Raw genomic sequence first — 19,160 nt, 5'->3', positions numbered from 1 at the left:
GGACGATGCCCCTTACAGAGGACTTTGTACCGTGGAATCTTATTAACTATGCCCTTGGTCCAACTCGTTGGCGGCAAGGTTCGAACCGCCGTCACCTCGACTTCCGCCGCAAGTAGCGACGCTCTAGCCCGCTCGGCCAGCGAACATATATGGTAATAAAGTGATCATGATCTCTGATCATGAATCATAGACAAATTTTTAGCACTTCCTTATTTCTCAAAAGCCCTTTCCACTTTAACTAGATCGTCCACACCCCCTCTCCACACTGTACGCTAGTAGCGTCATCGGTGGCGTGATGGACTCGGATTCCCTTAGTTGTGGGTTCGAGTCCCGCTCTCCTTTCCGATTCCCAGCAGTGACTGTTACCTGCCCTAATAGTCCAAGTGCATAGAGCAAAGGTGACGGCTTCGGCCGCAGCTACACATCGCCTCCTAGCGTAGTAGGCCCCTCACCTTCTCCCCACACTCCTGTGCGTGAGTTTGTGCGTGCGTACGTGCGTCTGCGCGCCGCCGCCGCCGTCTCTCATTCACCCGCCCGCCTGAGCGCGCACTTCAGTTGCGGGTTCACCTGCGTTGGACTTGTGCGCACGCATGTACGTTGTACAGAGAATTTTTATCATATATCTATTCACGTAGATTCTCGAATGAGAAACAACTGTGGTTGTGATACAGAGCCAAGGCCGAGTCTCCTTCGGTGCGTTCTCGTCGATGCGGAAATTTGGGGAGGCTTCGAAGGGGGACCACTTTAGCCTTTACAAGTGATATATTTTTTTCTTTTGAAATGTACATTTTTTCGAAATCAAAGTATTCTTACTGTACCACTGCAGACACTCGAATCTGACACATGGTATACAGAAGCTATGCATCTTTCGTTGTTCAGTTTCGACTATATCTATATATATAGAAATCAGTGGCTCCCTTCGTGAATTACGTGATATATATATATATATTATATATATATATATATATATATATGTATATATATATATATATACATATATATACACACACACACACACATGTATATACAGTATATACATATTTCTCATACATCACGGGTTAGGTCCGAATGTCGGCAGTGGTGCGTACGTGCGGTGTGCGCGTGCGCGCGATTCGGCGACAACTAGTTCCCAAATTCCTGCGAGGGTTCACTGCTGTCACGTCGCAAATCTAAAAAAAATCAGAGAAATTTTTCGTAAAAAAAAAAAAAAAAAAAAAAAAGCTAACTGAAGTGCTCTGGAACTGTGGTCTATCTAATTGTTCTCTCTAATTGGGAATCTCCAAATCTTGGAATGTTCCAATATTCGCGACAAATTGCTCGTTAAAAAAAAGTGATAACTGAAGAACTTCCTAATGTGGTTTCCAAAAAGGATGTCGTTTTTGTTCCCAATTATGTTAACTTCAAAATTTGGAAATTCCCAATCTAAGAGAGAAAAATCCCCGACTAAGCCCCACTGACCATTGTAGCCATCTTTAACCCCTGGTTAACTTAAATGGTATTATTCTGTCTAAAGCGTGCCCTACACTCCATATTCCGCATTTCACAGTAATATCGACGGTGTATGGATAGTAGTGAAAATGACAATATAGACACCAATCAATGACACAATATAATGAAGACATCAAATACCATTTTCTACACCGTCAATACTATTGTACAATACGGAATATTGCGCAATAATATTGATCGCGTGGTGCCCGCTCACGACAAGTCGATTTTCACTGTGCTGGAAGGAGTCCCACGGGGAAAGGAAAACTAAGGATTTCCTTACGGCTAAGGCCTCCGTGGTAAGGTGTCGTTCACAAAGGCTCTATCAACACCCCTCCCCAAACCTCACGCTACGGGATAGGGCGGTCCTGCATCGGGCCATTAAGGCTCAACTTGAACGTTGTGGCCCAAAAGGACGCTCCCTCTGGATGGATGGATGGATGTCGCCAAACGTTTTCATTCAGGTGGGAGGAGACCAATCAGCCCCATTAAAGACCGACGTTGTTGTTGTTGTTGTTGTTGTTACTGCTAGTAATGATGATTATGACGATAGTGATGATGGTGATGATGACGGTGCTGCTGCTACTCCTGATGTATGACGATGATGATGGTGATAATGATGATGGTGATGATGACGGTCGTGCTGCAGCTGATGATGATTATAACGATGGTGATAATGATGATAATGATGATTATGGTGACGGTGGTGCTGAATATGATCGTGACTATGGTGATGATGATGATTATGGTGACGGTGGTGCTGAATATGATCGTGACTATGGTGATGATGATGATTATGGTGACGGCGGTGCTAATGATGAAGATGACTATGGTGATAATGATGGTGCTGATGGTGATAATAATGGTGGTGGTGGTGATGATGGTGATGATTATGATGGTGGTGGTGATAATGATGATGGTGATAATGAAGATGATGATGATAATGATGGTGGTGATGATGATGATAATGATGATGATGATGATAATGATGATAATGATTATGGTGACGATGGTGCTGCTGCTGATGGTGACTATGGTGATGATGATGATTATGGTGACGGTGGTGCTGATGATGATAGTGACTATGGTGATAATAATAATGATGTTGGTGATAATGATGATGGTGACTATGGTGATAATGATGATGGTGATGATGACGGTGATGATGATTATCATTATGATGGTGGTGATGATGATGATCCCGGAGTCAGGGCGGGGGGGGGTGCCGAGCGCTTTCACACGACTCGAGCCAAACCTCCTCCGCCCCATATATGTTGCGATCGTGTGTGTTATGCGTGACCTACGTACTAGTCAGCAATGTGATCTTTACTGATTTTGTTCTGGCGTCAAGAGATTTCATTCAGCTTAGACACTCTGCTTTCCAATACCTTTTGGCCGTTGCCAGGCAATTCTATTCGTCTAAGAACCCAACCATAGATGCTCGCTCGCCGAGCGGGTAATTAGAGCGTCGTTACTTGTGAGGTGACGACAGCTCGAATCCTTCCGCCAGCGAGTTGGACCAAGTGCATGGTTCAGTAAAATTCCACGCTACAAAGTCCTTTGTAAGGGGCACCGTCCTAGCCTTCTGAGAGGGGGGGGGAGTTCGCGACGTTAAACTGAATTAATCACATCACCTGTCGAGATGCAGCGACAGTTTCAATACGTTTCCCGACTGGCTGGCTGGCGCCCTAAGGCGATTTTATTCACGTGGGGTGAGGGGTGGGGGTGGACCAGCCCACGGACACTAACAATCGTTCCTATATGTCTGCGGCCCGGGGATTTCATTCAGCTGATGCCTTTCCCGCATTCTGAGGGTCAACGAGGGGCGGAGGAAGATCCTAGACTGAATAAAACGGCCTGGCGCAGCAAAAAAAAAAAAAAAAAAAAAAAAAAAAAAAAAAAAAAAAAAAAAAAAAAAAAAAAAAAAAAAAAAAAAAAAATAAAAAAAATCGATGCACTCATTGATCGACATTGGTACTGTCTTATATGATGATGCCCCCCCCCCCCAAAAAAAAAAAAAAATTAAACGTCCAAATTTGTTCAGATATTAAATATTAAGTATATGAAAACAGGTGTAAGTACTTGATTCACCCCTCCACATATGCGTATCTACCTTATCCAAAGAAACATCAGACACAGTATAAAAATAAACACGTAATTGACCTTTTTAGTCAGGACTCAGATGCTGCAACAAGTGTAGATACTGTATATGGGCCAATATGGCTACCTTACAAAATTTACTTTTAGTATAATCTTCAAAGATTAAACACTCCAAATTTCCTTGTCATGAATGGTTAAACATACACATAAAATAGGATATACAATAAGGTATGCACACATTAATCATGTTCTATGAGCCTGGAAAACCCCCCGAAAACATTCATGTTTTTTTTTCTTTTTTTTATATAAAAAAACATGCTATTTTTATATAAAAAAACAGCACTTTTTTAGTTGCATCTATAACTGTGTATTACCAAGTCTGCTGATTTTATTTTGGCTAAAAGGCCAGACTATGTCATTCAGTTTACAGGAACCTCTCCTCTATGCTTCCGTGTTAATACTTTCATTGTTATACCGTATATAATCCTCCATTTCATCTATCTATTGTCAAATTTATATACATTTTTTCTTACTATAGCAAGATATTGACTACTAATGACTGCAGCGCTCTAACGGGTTCCTTTCACGAAATTTAAAAAGTAAAATAATAAAAATAAAGACAAAATAAAAGATAAAATCAATTAAATACATAAAAAAAATTATATTTCAACACTAGATAGATGGTGATTCGAGTCCCACTAATCATCAACGCATAAGAGCATTATACGGGCATGCCTAGCTACCTCGCAAATGAAGAACTGACAATCAATAAAAATAATAATAACAGTGATGATAATAATAAGTGATAATAATAATAGTGATAATAATAATAATAATAGTAATAATAATGATAATAAATAAATAAAAGTTTAAGACCAACATCCGCCTCCAAGTGACGTAAGAGCTCTTCGGAGACCCCCTCTGCCGCCCTTCAGGTATGCAGGTTACTGCACACGGTTGACCCCTGTCAAGGCGACCAATCAACAACAATGACTCGAGACGACAAAAAATGTCACGGAGAAAGTAGGCGGGGGAGGGGGGGGGAAGGGCATACTCGGCTGCGGCGCATAGTCAGGGCATAGAAGTTTCCCAACACTTGCTGGTCATTGGAAACGGGTAACTGGTAGCATTTGGTTAAAAAAAACGTAGAAAAGTTTTAACATAATGTTACACAATGGACAGGTTTTTGTTTAAATTCTATTGATAAGGTTATCAATGGCAGAAGCCCCCCCCCCACACACGGACACACACATACACACACGCAATTCTCGTGGGCAAGATGTGAGTGTGAGTGTGTGTGTGTGTGTGTGTGTGTGTGTGTGTGTGTGTGTGTGTGTGTGTGTGTGTGTGTGTGTGTGTGTTTGTGTGTAAGGTCACACCATTACTCTTTTCATGAAAGTAGCAGTTGCCGACAAGACTGACGAGTTAAACACCATATGAGGATGGCGCCATTTGTACGACGTTTCACTTATTACAGCTTTTTCAAGTACATAGTTGTGACACAATACATTCCTCTTATCTAATCTCAAGCAGTGTATCACAACTATGTACTTGAAAAGGCTGTAATAAGCGAAACGTTGTACAATTAAGGCTCCGTCCTGACATGGTGTTTAACTCGTCACATCATTACCCATAGATCGGGCATACATGAGCTCTGATCTCTCGTATGGGAGGATAATAGCTGTCGATCACGAGTCTAACACGTGATCCAAGACCGTAGTGAATCACACAGCCATGCAGGTCATTAGCAAGGGCGTTACAGATTTCCTTTTTCAGACATCGATCAGGCAGCATCACTGCAACTGTGATCGATCACTCGTGCACCTTGGCACCCAATCCCGACCCTTTCGTCGCCCGTTGGCGCCGAATAAAATCGCCCGGCGCCAGCCACAACGAAACCTTCAAAGACGAAACATCAAGTCGCATAAAGGTGGCGGCACACTAGGCATTTCTCGCTAGCATGCTACTTGCTTTTGCTACTCCGTTTGAGTAGACACGACTTCGGTGACGATCTTTTGTTTTTTAAATTTCCAAATGTCAAATTACTCTTCTTGCGTCATAGTGTGAGAAGCTGAATGACGAACTATGAGAACACGAATGTTAGACACACTGTTGAGAAATTCTTACGGAAGTCTTGAATATTGTAACCGAAGCAGTTTCTACTCAAAAGGCAATAGCAAAAGCAAGTAGCACGCTAGCTTAGTGTACCGCCACCATACGCCAAGCAATGCTCACATGGGCTAGTGGCGGTCACCTAGTTGGGGGAGAGGACGCCCCTCCCCGCCCCCTGGAGACTCAAGGTTCGAGTTCGATCCTTAACGCGCCGTAGCGGAACCCCACCCAAACAGGGGTGGGGGGTGGGGGCGTAATGTGAACGGTAAAAATGTGTTCAGCTTGAATGGCTGGGTCAGGGCGGCGCGGCGCTGCTGTCAAAGGCCAGGCCGCCGCCGACCTCTGATCTTTTGTCACCTTTCCTCCAAGATAACTGTCGTGCAGAAAGAAAGTTCGAAAGAGGCGAGACACACCCCTCGGTCGATTCAACCCACACCCACCTCACCTGAATGAAATCGCCCGGCGCCAGCCACAAGAGAACTTGTCGAAAGCGTGTCGTCTGAAAGTATACTGACCCCCTCCGTGCCTAGTGCCACGTGTCCCTGCACTGTGCCCACGGCGCCAGGCGATTTTATTCATCCCAGTGGCACTCGCTCCCGCGGTGGTGGTGACCTAAGACCTTAGTGCCAGTGCCAAGAGGATGCCATCTATTTGGTACATCTTGCTTCACCTGCTGGCGCCAGACGATTTTATCCAGTTAAGGGAGAGGGGGGGTAGGAGGCGAGTCCTAAACTGAATGTGTCGTACCCCCATCCAGGCTGGGGTACGCCCCTCCCCCCCCCAAAAAAAAAAAAAAAAAATATATATATATATATATATATATATACACACATATATATATATATATACATATTATATATATATATATATACACACACATATATATATATATATACATATATATATATATATATATATACACACACACATACATATGTATACATGCAATGTCTAATGTCGTGTTAAAGGTGTTAAGTGCAACCATGAGTGACGTTACTTTTTTTTTATTTGTGACGCAAGATAAACATGTGGTGAACTTCCCGCCAAGTCAATGGCACGAGAGAGATGCATGCAGCAGTTCAAAAGTTCAAGACTCGAATAAACACCTCGACGAGATATGCCGCAACACACACGAGATTTTCTCTCACACACACACGCACAAACAAACAATTTCACGCGCGCGCGCGCGCGTGTGTGTGTGTGAGACAGAGAGAGAGAGAGAGAGAGAGAGAGAGAGAGAGGGGTAGCGACGGAGAAGAGAGAATGAGAGAGAGAGAGAGAGCGGGAGAGAGGGGGAGAGTGAGAGAGAGAGAGAGAGAGAGAGAGAGAGAGAGAGAGAGGGGGGAGAGAGAGAGGGGGGAGAGAAAGAGAGTGAGAGAGCGGGAGAGAGAGAGAGAGAGAGAGAGAGAGAGAGAGAGAGAGCGGGAGAGAGAGAGGGAGAGAGAGAAAGGGAGTGAGAGAGAGAAAGGGAGTGAGAGAGAGGAGGGAGAGAAAGGGAGTGAGAGAGCGGGAGAGAGATAGTGAGGGGGTGAGAGAAAGGGGGGTGAGAGAGAGAGGGAGGTTGAGGGGGAGAGTGAGTGAGAGAGCGGGAGAGAGAGAGGGGGGAGAGAGAGAGGGGGGAGAGAGGGGGGAGAGAGAGGGAGGAGAGAAAGGGAGTGAGAGAGCGGGAGAGAGGGGGGAGAGAGGGGGTGAGAGAAAGGGGGGATGAGAGAGAGGGAGGTTGAGGGAGAGAGTGAGGGAGGGAGAGAGAGGTGAGAAGCGATGGAGGCAGAGAGAGATTGAGATAGAGAAAACGAGAGATAGATAGAGGGAGGGGAGAGAGAATGAGAGAGAATGAGAGAGAGAGAGAGAGAGAGTTAGGCAGAGAGAGAGAGATAGGGAGAGAGAGAGAAAGAGAGAGAGAGAGAGAGAGAGAGAGAGAGAGAGAGAGAGATAGAGAGAGAGAGAGAAAGAGAGAGAGAGAGGGGGGAGAGCGAGGAAGGCAGAGAATGAGTGAGAATGAGGGAAACAGAGATAGGGAAGGGAGAGAAAGAGAAAGAGAGAGAGAGATGGGGGAGCGAGGGAGGGAGAAAGAGAATGAAAGAGACAGATGGCAGAGAGGGAGGAGAGACAGAGAGGGAGGGGAGAAGGAGAGAGAGAGAGAGAGAGAGAGAGAGAGAGAGAGAGAGAGAGAGAATGAGAATTTCACCTTGTCAGCTGTTTACCCGCAAAGCGCGGTGGCTAGACATGGGAAAGTAACATCCTTACCCCTTTCACTCCCGGCCCAACTTAAATCGTGAAGCCAAGTTTTGACCTCCCAAGGTTTTCCCAGCATTACTGCCGGTTCATCCCCCCGACGCGACGCGCAGAGCCCCTCGCATCGACGTCGTCGTCGTCGTCGTCGTCGTCGTGGCCTCGGTCTTTAGGCTACGTTCTTCTCCGACAATCACTCGCACATTTTCTCTTGTTCGACACCCTGACCACCTCATCTATTGGCGTCTGTAATACGGGCAAGGAAATTGGATAACCGGAAACAGGTGTGTGTGTGTGTGTTTACCTAATTGTACTATACAGGAAAAGAGCAACACTCGTTGGGCCCCGTCTCCTACTTTCCAATTCATCATACCTAGTTTCAAATTCATGTACAGTTCCAACTTAATCTATACCCTCGATTTCCAATTATCATGTTTATATTTTAAATAATGTATTGTTCGAGCCTGGGCTAAATCATTCTCCAAATTATTCCAACTATTTACGCATCTGTGTGTGTGTGTGTGTGTGTGTGTGTGTGTGTGTGTGTGTGTGTGTGTGTGTGTGTGTGTGTGTGTGTGTGAGCAGGGAAAGTGTAAGAGGGTCACAACTTGGGAACAGAAGGTACAGCTAGGAAACAAAGTTTTATGTGTGGGGATGTTGGTGGTATACACACACACACACACACACAATGAGAGAGGAGGACTATTACAAGAAAGAAGGGAGAATCAACATCATCAACCGCGTAACTGGCGAGCGAAACGGACTTCCTGGTGAAGCTGTGTACTTAACACCCAAGCGATAAGCCTGAACATTTATTGATCTAATTTTCTATTTATCATACTCATTTACCTACACAACCTACTTATTCATAATTATCTGTTTATTCATTACAAAATATGGTTATTATCATAATTTTATATTTAAGCGTTATTATGAATCAAAACGTATCCTGTCTGGCTACAATAACACATTCTATTTGGAATCTTTAGAATCAAGACATCTCCATCATTCGATGAGGGAATATATATATATATATATATATTATATACATATATATTTAATTTCAGAAAAAAAATGATACTAAAAGCACTCTGTAGTACAATTTCCTCCAAAATCTATTTTCTTTTCCAAATAAGAGAGACTTTTGAATTTCAGAGCTTTCCCAATAGTGAAAACGATCTGTGGTTGCCTGCCTTACCTTATCCCCGAAGAAAATGGGTGGCGGTTCTGTGCGTAATGATGGGAAAACGGTCAAGGCGAGACAACATATGCCTGACTGAGTAACAACCACAGGAAGCGAGAGAAAGTCCATCAGATCTTATGTCCACAATTGGTTTCAATTGACGCGTCCGCGTGAAGGTGGCGGCGCGGCGGCACACTAGGTATTTCTCGCTAGCGTGCTACTTTGTCTGAACAGAAACGACTTCGGTTACGATCTTTTGTTTTTCAAATTCCCAAATGTCACATTACTCTTCTTGCGTCCTCCATTGCGAAGCTGAATGACGAACTAAGAGAAGTTAGACCTAAAATACGAATGTTTGATACAGTGATGAGAAGTTCTTACGGAAGTCTGGGATATCGAAACCAAAGCTGTTTCTACTCAAAAGAAGCAGCAAAAGCAAGTAGCACGCTAGCCTAGTGTGCCGACACCTTAAAACCAAAACAAACAGATGGAGGTGGGACACCGTGGGATGTTTGCAACCGAATCCTCACTTACCAAACCCAAAGATTTTACTTTTTCCCCTTGATACAAATAACATTGAAAGAAAGATGAAAGGACAAGAATCTTCAAATTATTTTGACACAAGTTCTAGAAATTTCCTTAGTGTCAGTGACAAAACCCGACCTAACCTAACCTTGCCCATCTCCGATTCAGCCATTTAGTTCGAATCTATGTCGTGTGTTCTCGTGTATCCCTGGGATCGGGGGGGGGGGTGCTGGAGGCTGGTAACAGACAACCCAGCGCACTACGTCATAAAACAATAACAATAGAACAGGGGAGGGGTGGGGGGTGAGGTGGCGGGTTTGGGGTGGGGAGGGGCTGGGCGGAGAGGATACGAAGCTTAGAAGGGGAGGGAGAGAGAGAGAAAGAGAGAGAGAGAGAGAGGGCGAGGGGGGGAGGGAGAGTGTCAGAGACAGAGACGGGGAGGGGGGGGGGATAGAGAGATTCTGACGCCGAACGATTTGATGGAGATGCACGGTGCCTGCCCACCTCAATGCCACGAGTTAATCGACCTCCATTAACTCCTGCGTTACTAAACCACTTACTTTATCCTGAATGCCGCTTCACGATTTTATCAAACTGGTAACCCTTTGGTGTTTCCGATATGGACTACAAGGCCACCCGTTGTTTTATATATACTGTATATATATATATATATATATATATATATATATATATATATAAATATATATATATATATAAATATATATATATATATATAAATAGATATATTAAAATATATAAATATACTGTATATATATATATATATATATATATATATATATATATATATAAAGTGAAAATAAGTTCTTGGGCCATGTTGACTCTGGTCAACCCGTGCAGAACCGGTGATGGCGCCTTTCATGGACCTACTCTGACTGCAGCCAAGCCATTTTGTTCGTTTCCATGGTAACGGAGATATTAAGTTACGGATTGTTGTCAGTACAAGCAAATATCAACCTTACTGCAAATATAAATAAGTCACCTTATACATTAAAACCAAAGTCATCTTATATTATATATATATATATATATATATATATATATATATATATATGTGTGTGTGTGTGTGTGTGTGTGTGTGTGTGTGTGTGTGTGTGTGTGTGTGTGTGTGTGTGTGTGTGTATTTTTTTCTTTTTTCTTTTCTTTTTTTTTGCCAGATACGACTACAATAAAACAGAAAGCTTCTTCAGAACATTAGTTCCTAAAATTGTACGAAAAAAGAGAGCGCTAATGTTGGAGAGTGTGGAACAAGAGCAATGTGGACGGTAATCGTCCGAAGATGACGGTTTGGAAAGCGCATCTGAATGACAGCGAGAAGACTCTGTGGGTAAAAGTGGAAAGCAGATGTATTCAAAATAACGACTTTTAACGGCCGAAAACGACAGACTCGGTGACAAGAACTATCACAGCAGTTGCTTTGGTGTAACCGCCACACAAAGAGAGATAGACAACACACACACACACACACGCACGTACAGACAAACAGATACACACACCTTCGCAAATAACGACCCTATCGCCTCTCGGCAAATGGCCCATAACATGACAGTGTCGTGTAGTACAGTCACGAGCTAAAGTTCTGTCCCACCCTTAGTTTTCCGTGACACAAAATTCTAAAACTTTGACCATTTTTCCTCTAAGAAAACTATATAATGTAAGGTAATTGCTCCATAGGAAAACCTATCACGTGCTAAGAAATGAATAAAAATAAAATCATAATATCATACAGACGTTGAAATACCTGTAGCGTGGTTCAAATATTTTGCTCATGACTGTACCTCACTCAATTTGTTATGTCTGTTCCGTCTGCAGGCAGGCGACTTTATTCAGCTGAGATATGCTCTTGTGACGCGTTGGTTTCGACTCCCCGTGACTGAAACCAGTTTGCCATGGCAGTGACAGCACAATGGGCAAAGGTGACTATACTCCATTCCAATATGGAAGTACACTCGAGTTCTGCCGTGCAGTTCGGTATAGCTGGTAGCCCTGCAGACCACACAGGCACCAGCGACACGCAAATTCCTCACCTCGTTCAGAAAATATAACATTTCTTCACTTTGTTCATAAGATGGAAATTTTGGTTTCAATCATTAGAAAGAGCAGTCATTCTACAACTATAACAATTTTCAATACTCGATAGGGTAAGAAATTATGTGGTGTTGAGCTCAAGGAAAAAAAATGATCAGTTTATACACATCTTTAAACTCAATGTTTATAGCAGTAATGATAGGTGTATAATAAAACATGTGTTCTATATAACTTTAGAAGACTATGATGCATTTAGAATTCACATAGAAAGCCATGAAAAATTAAAATTGAGGATTTTTATAAATATTTTGCGTCATGACGCTCGTGGCGCGAGGGAGGGAGGAAGGAATGGAGAGGTAGTTGCTGACTCCTTCCCTCCTCCTCCTCCTCCTCCTTCAAACTTATAATCTAATTTATTATGAGAAAATATTAGTTTTTAATCATTCTTACTAATTTATTATGAGAAAGTATTAGTTTTTCATCATTCTTATTAATATTTTGTGGAGACAGTATGTAGATTATTCGAGTGTACTCAAAAAGGTAAGATAAACAAATATAAGTAGGGTACATAGATTTGAATAGTATGATTGCAGATTACGTAATTTACACTATCAACATGAGCCAAAATGCTTATTTAATCACCGAGTAATTACATATCAGCTGGTGTAGGGTAGGAAAATTGGCGGAAGTCTGCAGGACTACCAACTGTAACTTCTTATTGGAATGAAGTATAGTCCCGTCACAGCGTTTGTTGGGAGGGGGACAAGAATGCGGCCACATAGTCCCCCCCCCGACTCTGTGCCGTACAGGAACGAGGACAGGAGATCCCATTTTCAGTATTTTCCTCCTGTGAGGAACTGCATCATGCTCTGACACAGCTACCCTCCTTACATGGGGGAAAAGGTCATTAGTGTATATTTGTGAAGTCCGGGAATCCGGGGAGTCTCTGCGGTTCCGGACAACGACTCCAGTCCTACCTACCTACCTCGTCCGGACGTCGGGGGGTCACCAAGGGGGAAGGGGGAGGGGGGCAGTAAGGGAAGGAAGGAGGGAGGGAGGGGGTAAGGGAAGGAGGGAGGGAGGGGGAAGCGGAAGAGGGGGAAGGGGAAGGGAAAAGGGTGGAAAGGAAGGTGGGAGGGGGAATAGGAAGGGAAGGGAAAGGAGAAGGAAGGAGGGAAGGGGAGGGAGAGGGGGGATGGGAAAAGGCAAGGAGGAAAGTGGGGAGGGGGCAAGGAAAAAGGGTAGGGGAAAGGGCAGGGTGAAGGGGAGAAAGAGGGAAACAGGGGAGGGGGAGGGGAAGGGGAGAAAGGGGAAAGGGGGAGGGGGAGGTGGATGGCGAGGGGGAAAGGGTGGAGTGGAAGGGGGAATGGGAAGAAGCAAAGAGAGTGGGGATTGGATAAGGGAAAGGGGGTAGGGGAAGGGGGAAGGGGGTAGGGGAAGGGGGTAGGGAAAGGGGGAAGGGGGGACGGGGAAGGGGGGAGGGGAAGAGAGAGGGGGTATGGGAAAGAAGGAAAGGGGGGAGGAAGGTGGAAGGGGGGAGGAGGAGGAAGAACGAAAGGGGTAGGGGAAGAAGGAAAGGGGGAGGAGGAAAGGGGAAAGGGGAGGAGGAAAGGGGAAAGGGGAGGGGGAAGGGGGAAAGGGGAGGAAGGGAAAGGGGGTGGGGGAAGAAGGAAAGGGGGTAGGGGAAAGGGGGAGAGGGAAAGGGAAGAAAAAGGGGGAAAGGAGAAGGGGAGGAAGGGGGGAAAGGAGGAAGGGGGGGAAAGAACCCCCAGCCTCAATGCTGATCGTTACCCCAGTTCCGGTATGGGTCCGGTCATGGATGATGACTAAGATGAGGTGACGATTTGACTGCGCGGGTGAAGGGCGCCCCCCCCCCCCACCGTGAACGTGGTCAGGTCCGACCGGGACCCCGGTAGGACCGGCTGCTACGGATTGGGTGCCTGCTTCGGGTAAGACAATTCTGTTGAGTAGATATCGCGGTCAGACCCTCAGGGGTCTGGCTCGATTAAGAGTCTTTTCAGACGGAGCCCCTTCGTACGTATAAAAAAAGAAAAAATATATAATAATAATAATAATAATAATAATAATAATAAAAGCAACTGGACAGGAAAAAACAAGAAGTAAAAGGAAACAACAGGAATAAAATGAAAATGAAAAATAATCGAAATACTCGTAAAAACAGAGAACAAGAGGTAGCGAGGAGGAGGAGGAGAAAAAGAAGAAGAAGAAGAAGGTCAAGGAAGGGAAATATCAGGAGTCCCGGCTGACGAGGCAACAAACACCACTGGCGATGATGTGGCAGCTGGATCAGCACAAACACCATCCACCCATCTGCACCGGGGTGGAAAAGTCAAGCCGCGGATAGCGTCGTTCAAGTGCTCGTCTTCGGGGGGAGACGGGGGGGGGGGGTCCAGGTGCGAGCCGCCAGCCACGAAACGACGAGCGGCGCAGAAAGAGAGAGAGGGCAACAAATCTCGGCCAAAGAAGAGGAAGAAGAAGATGACCAAGAAGACGAAGAAGAATAAAATCAAGAAGAAGAAGAAGAAGAAGAAGACGAAGAAGAAGAATAAGATCAGGAAGACGAAGAAGAATAAGATGAAGACCAAGTAGAACAAGAGGAAGAAGAAGACCAAGACGAATAAAAGGAAGAAGAAGACCAAGAAGAAAAGAAGACGATGGCGATGACAAAGAAGAGGAATATGACCAAGAACAAGACGACGAAGGCAAATAAGGGGAAAACAAAAAGACAAATGAGAAAACGAGGAAACGAATTAGAACAAGAAAAAAAGACGTAGTATAATACGGCGCGCGCGCGCACACGTTCGCAAAGAAGTGTAATATTGCAACCCCTACCTAGGCAGTACAACTGGAGGCAAAAGTTCGTCAACAATTCAATTTCCGAAGTACACCAGTCTTCCTCTCAGCCCAGAATGAAAGTGCCGTGCCGTCAACCGAGATCACGATCAAACAACTGGATCTTTTATGTTTACATTTTCCGAGACCATAGAAATACGCGCCAGTAACAGCTAAGCGTCTCGTGGCGTAAGCTTCGATGGTGTCGAATTACGGAGCAGTGCCTCACAGGCTAGATCGAGCCATTGTTTATTTCCGTGGATGGGAGGGAGGGAGAGGAGGGAAGAGGTCACACGAACGACATGACGTCACTGTCGTTGTTTGTACATATCCAGTCATTGTTCGACCATCGCAATGGTATCAATAACAATAGTTTACCGTAACTGAAAAAAAAATCTACGTTCCACCCAAAAATGAAATAAAATAAATAAATAAATAGATAAATAAATAAATAAATAAATAAAACGAAATAGATTATGAATAAACGAATGGTTGCCACTCACAGTGATCTACATTCATCGCAGCGTCGCGTCGTCGTCGACAACGCGCCTGACCGTTGGGTCGATTGGACCGCGCGCCGTGCAAAGTCCAGGTCATTCAATGTACAATATAGAACACACAGTGCTACCAACTGAAAAGAAAACGGAACAACGGTAGCGCAAAATGATATCTTCCGCGTTTCCTACGAATGTGCAGAACCGACAACCATGTACACGCGATCACCAATTGTTTCCTATTCCATGGCCCATATTTGGAGAAACCCGCATACAGACTATAATGACAGCCCTACGGACCAGAGGCACGCAGTATTCCTGTACGAGTGGAGACTAATATCTTCTCAGAAAGGAATGGTGATCTCTTTTTTTTTCTGATTTACTCTCCCTCCGTTCTACTGATGACGAATTTTCAGTCATCAAAAATGTCGTACATTCACACGCTTTGTGTCTTCTTGGTGTGATGCACAAGAAAAACCATTGGACATGGGGGGGAAATAACAAATAAGTGCGCATAAAAATTACCGAGATTTCCATACAGAAGCGACTCGTGGAATAATACAGACGAAAAAATGGTACAGTCGGACAACATAGGAGAATGCAAAGCTTAACCCGACTAGTAGGAGGATAAAGACGGGATCCCACGAGTATAGTTCTCATCCTGTACATTACAATGCAAAGTCCGTCCCATGCCAGGTAGCGTTAGGTTCACGAAGTCCGGCAGGAGGAGAGGGGGGAAGGAGGGAGGGGGGAAGGAGGGAGGGGGGAAGGAGGGAGAGGGGAGAGGGGGAGGGAAGGGGGGGTCTATTTCACCCCCCCCCACCTTGAGTCTCGCAGCAGACTGTGGGACTCATTCATAGACAAGACAGTCACAGACAGACAGATAGACAGACAGACACAGGTGGGAACAGGTCGGGCGTGAACCTTGGACCTTCCAATGCGAAGTGCACGCGTGTACACACACACACACACACATACACACGAACGTTGTTTCCTGTATACTACAATTAGGTAAATACACACATTCACACATGCGAGCGATGATCCTTTCCTGTATACTACAATTAGGTAAACACACACACACACACACACACACACACATGGAATAGCTTTGAACGTGATACTGCCCACGCTCGAACAATAATGAATTCAAATCTAAATATGATATCTGGAAATCGAAGATATAGATTAAATTGGAACTGTACATGAATTTGAGGTTAGGTACGATAAACTGGGGCGTAGAAGACGGGACCCAACGAGCGTTGCTCCCATCCTGTATAATACAATTAGGTAAACACACACACACACACTTTTCCCTATCAGTCTCCTCCCCAGATGGGAGGTCCATCTGTCAAGAGCCCAGCTCTCTCTCTCTCTCTCTATCTTCCACCATCTGCTGTTTCTTCAGGAGACGTCGGAACCACCCGGCAGTGGCGAGAGAAGAGAGAAAAGAGAGAAATCTCGCCTCTCTTTCTCAGCTCAGCTAACTGAGCCCGCTGTGTCGCACCAGGGGGGGGGGGAGACTCCAGCAGCTGTTGCGGATTCGTCTGACAGGGAGAGAGACTGATCACAGAATTGGATTTGCCCCCGACAATATCCTAGTCGTCATCTTGCCGTTTCACTAAGAAACAAAGCGAAGAGTCTTTGATCACAGTATCAGGTTTACTCCTACACTCTCGGTAAGAATTTTTATTTTCTTTAATTTGGCTGCCACTTGGCCATTCTTTCACACTCGTTATTCGTTATTTATTAACGTGGGTTCATGACTGTTCATTTGCCATCTCCAAAGATCTCCAAAATAGGATTTTTTTTTTTAACTTGTACGGAAATTCAAAAGGTCGAGATTTTCCATGCCGATTTGTAGCCCACCCCATCAGAAACACTTGAAATTATTCTAAAGTGTCTCCATCTATTGGCAATGATACGCACCGCTCTTCACTATCAATCCTGCCCTGTAGCTTCTCCTGCCGGGAAACCCACGGCCCCAAGACAACCGGCAACGCGTCCCAAGTTTCCTCGTAGATATCCCCATAGAGGTGATGTGTTGGTGCCTTGTCTTTGGGGGATTGGGGTTGGAAGGGTGGTCCTCTTCCTCCTCAACTTCAACTCTCTCTCGAGAAAGACCCAAAGTGGAAACTGGTTCGAGTGACGTGTTACAAACCCAACCCAAGGCATAAAAATTCCCGCGTCTGTCTCCCTTCCATCGCTTTCCCATCAGCGTCGTCTTTGTACAAATTCAAAAGAGGGTCAAAGGTTTTAGGTGATTTCCGTGTTTGTTCCTGACATCTGGCGTCCTCTTGTAACTCGCGGCTGTAGGCTACCCTCGCCAACCTGTCAACGTCTCTAATGGCGGCGGCGCAGTAGGCATTTCTCGCTAGCATGCTACTTGCTTTGGCTACTTCGTTTGAGGTTTTGGGTAGAAACGACTTAAGTTATGAGCTTTTGTTTTTCAATTTTCCAAATGTTATATCATTCTTGCATCATAGTTTGAGACGCTAAATGACGAACGAAGAGAAGTTAAACCTAGAATACGAATGTTAGACACAAAATTGTCGAAATATTCTTACGGAAGTCTAGAATGTTGTAAACAACGAAGTAGCAAAAGCAAGCAGCTTGCTTTTGCTACTTCGTTTGAGCACCTTAATGCGATTTGGGTCTCAACCAGTTGAATAAAATCACCTGGCGGCAGCCATGACAAATGTACAATGCGTTCGCAAGAGTGAAGCTGTTAACCGAGATGGTTTAACCCTCTTCCGGCGCGGTGGACAGAGGGTCGCCCTTGAGTGATTAAAATCGGCTGGCGACAGCCATATCAAATGCATACGTTGCCAAGTGCGCTGAACGAATTGATATTATGTAAAGTTTAATTCCCCTTTATAAAGGATTGGGGTGGAGTCAGACTAGTTAACTGAATATTTTTCAAAGCCGTTTACATTCTCTCAACGTAGATTTAACATACAGGTAGGTAGAAACAACTTCGAAATAAAAAGTGAAGAAGATTTTTCGTTTTGGCATAACAGAGGAAAAAGTACAGAACACGTGACTTGTACCTACTTAATGGAAGGCTCCGCTAGCGGTACCGTCCAGGAATGCACAATAGCGCGCATCCATCAGGGTCTGCGCACTCGGGGGGCCAGTAGTGTACCCGCATGAATGCGCGCGAGCGGTGAACCCGCGTGCTGCGCAACCGGCGCGGGACGGTCTCGAGCCCAAATGGTCTCGCAAAAGGGGGGGTGGGGGTGCTGATAACACACATCCAGTGTCTTGCACGCAACTATTTCCAGGTCAATACTATTCTCGGACTGAATACAAGAAGGGCCAACATTCCATTTTTTTTTTTACTAAAGGTCCTTAACATTTGTTATAAAGCACATGGGTGGTTCAATTCTTCGGCTGATTGCAAGAATGAACAAAGTTATTTTCTACCTGGAGAGCCAAAAGAAGAATTTAAGACTTCATGACAGAACCCCCCCCCCCCCCAGCCGGGGTCAACTCGACTCCTGAGGAATGACCAACGTCGAAAATATTCATTTTTCAAGAAAACCAAAATAAGATTCTCAATCTGGCTGAGCAAATCTGAGTTAGCCCAACTTCGGCTGAATAGAGAGAGAGAGAGAGAGAGAGAGAGAGAGAGAGAGAGAGAGAGAGAATCTCTCGAGTTCTCCCCAGCCACTTCAACTCTCCACGCTCCATTCCCTATTCGTTCTTCTCTCCTCCTCCTCCTTGCATGCCCAATCCACCTGAACAGTCTCTGGTCCACCCTCTCAGAGGGCATTTACGAAACCTAAGAAACTGTAGACTCCTCCACATCTCTTTAGCCCTTCACACCGGACGACTTTATTCAGCTTTGAGGACTCCCCCCCCCTCCAGGCGGACAGGGGTGGGTGGGGGGTTCCAGTCCAGTGACGTCAAGGAACGACCAGAGATCGAGTCTAAAATTGGACTTAACAACTTCCTGCTCAATGTACGAAACCGGCAAATGCCGACAAAAATGGCCAAAGAAAACGGCAAGCGAGAGTGTAGCCTTTATTCCTGGTACTCAAGAGTATGCTAACCACGTGTGTCCTTAATGACGATCTAACGAACGAGATCGTTTAAGACTATCGTCTTTCTTCCTCCGACATCCC

General features: G+C 44.9%; 1 protein-coding gene across 1 annotated transcript in view; it reads left to right on the top strand.

The window, feature by feature from the left end:
- Positions 1–543: 543 nt before the first annotated feature.
- Positions 544–19,160, top strand: part of LOC143034972 (uncharacterized) — a 30,912-nt gene continuing 12,295 nt past the window's right edge. Inside the window, exon 1 of the mRNA XM_076201324.1 lies at positions 544–592. The gene's annotated coding sequence lies outside the window, so the exon portion shown is untranslated. The remainder of the gene's footprint in view (positions 593–19,160) is intronic.

The sequence above is a fragment of the Oratosquilla oratoria genome, chromosome 18, assembly GCF_046742065.1.
Source record: "Oratosquilla oratoria isolate Oo_2021 chromosome 18, ASM4674206v1, whole genome shotgun sequence".
Classification (NCBI taxonomy): domain Eukaryota; kingdom Metazoa; phylum Arthropoda; class Malacostraca; order Stomatopoda; family Squillidae; genus Oratosquilla; species Oratosquilla oratoria.
The sequence above is the reverse complement of the archived record's forward strand: the minus strand, read 5'-3'. Positions and strand labels throughout refer to the sequence as shown.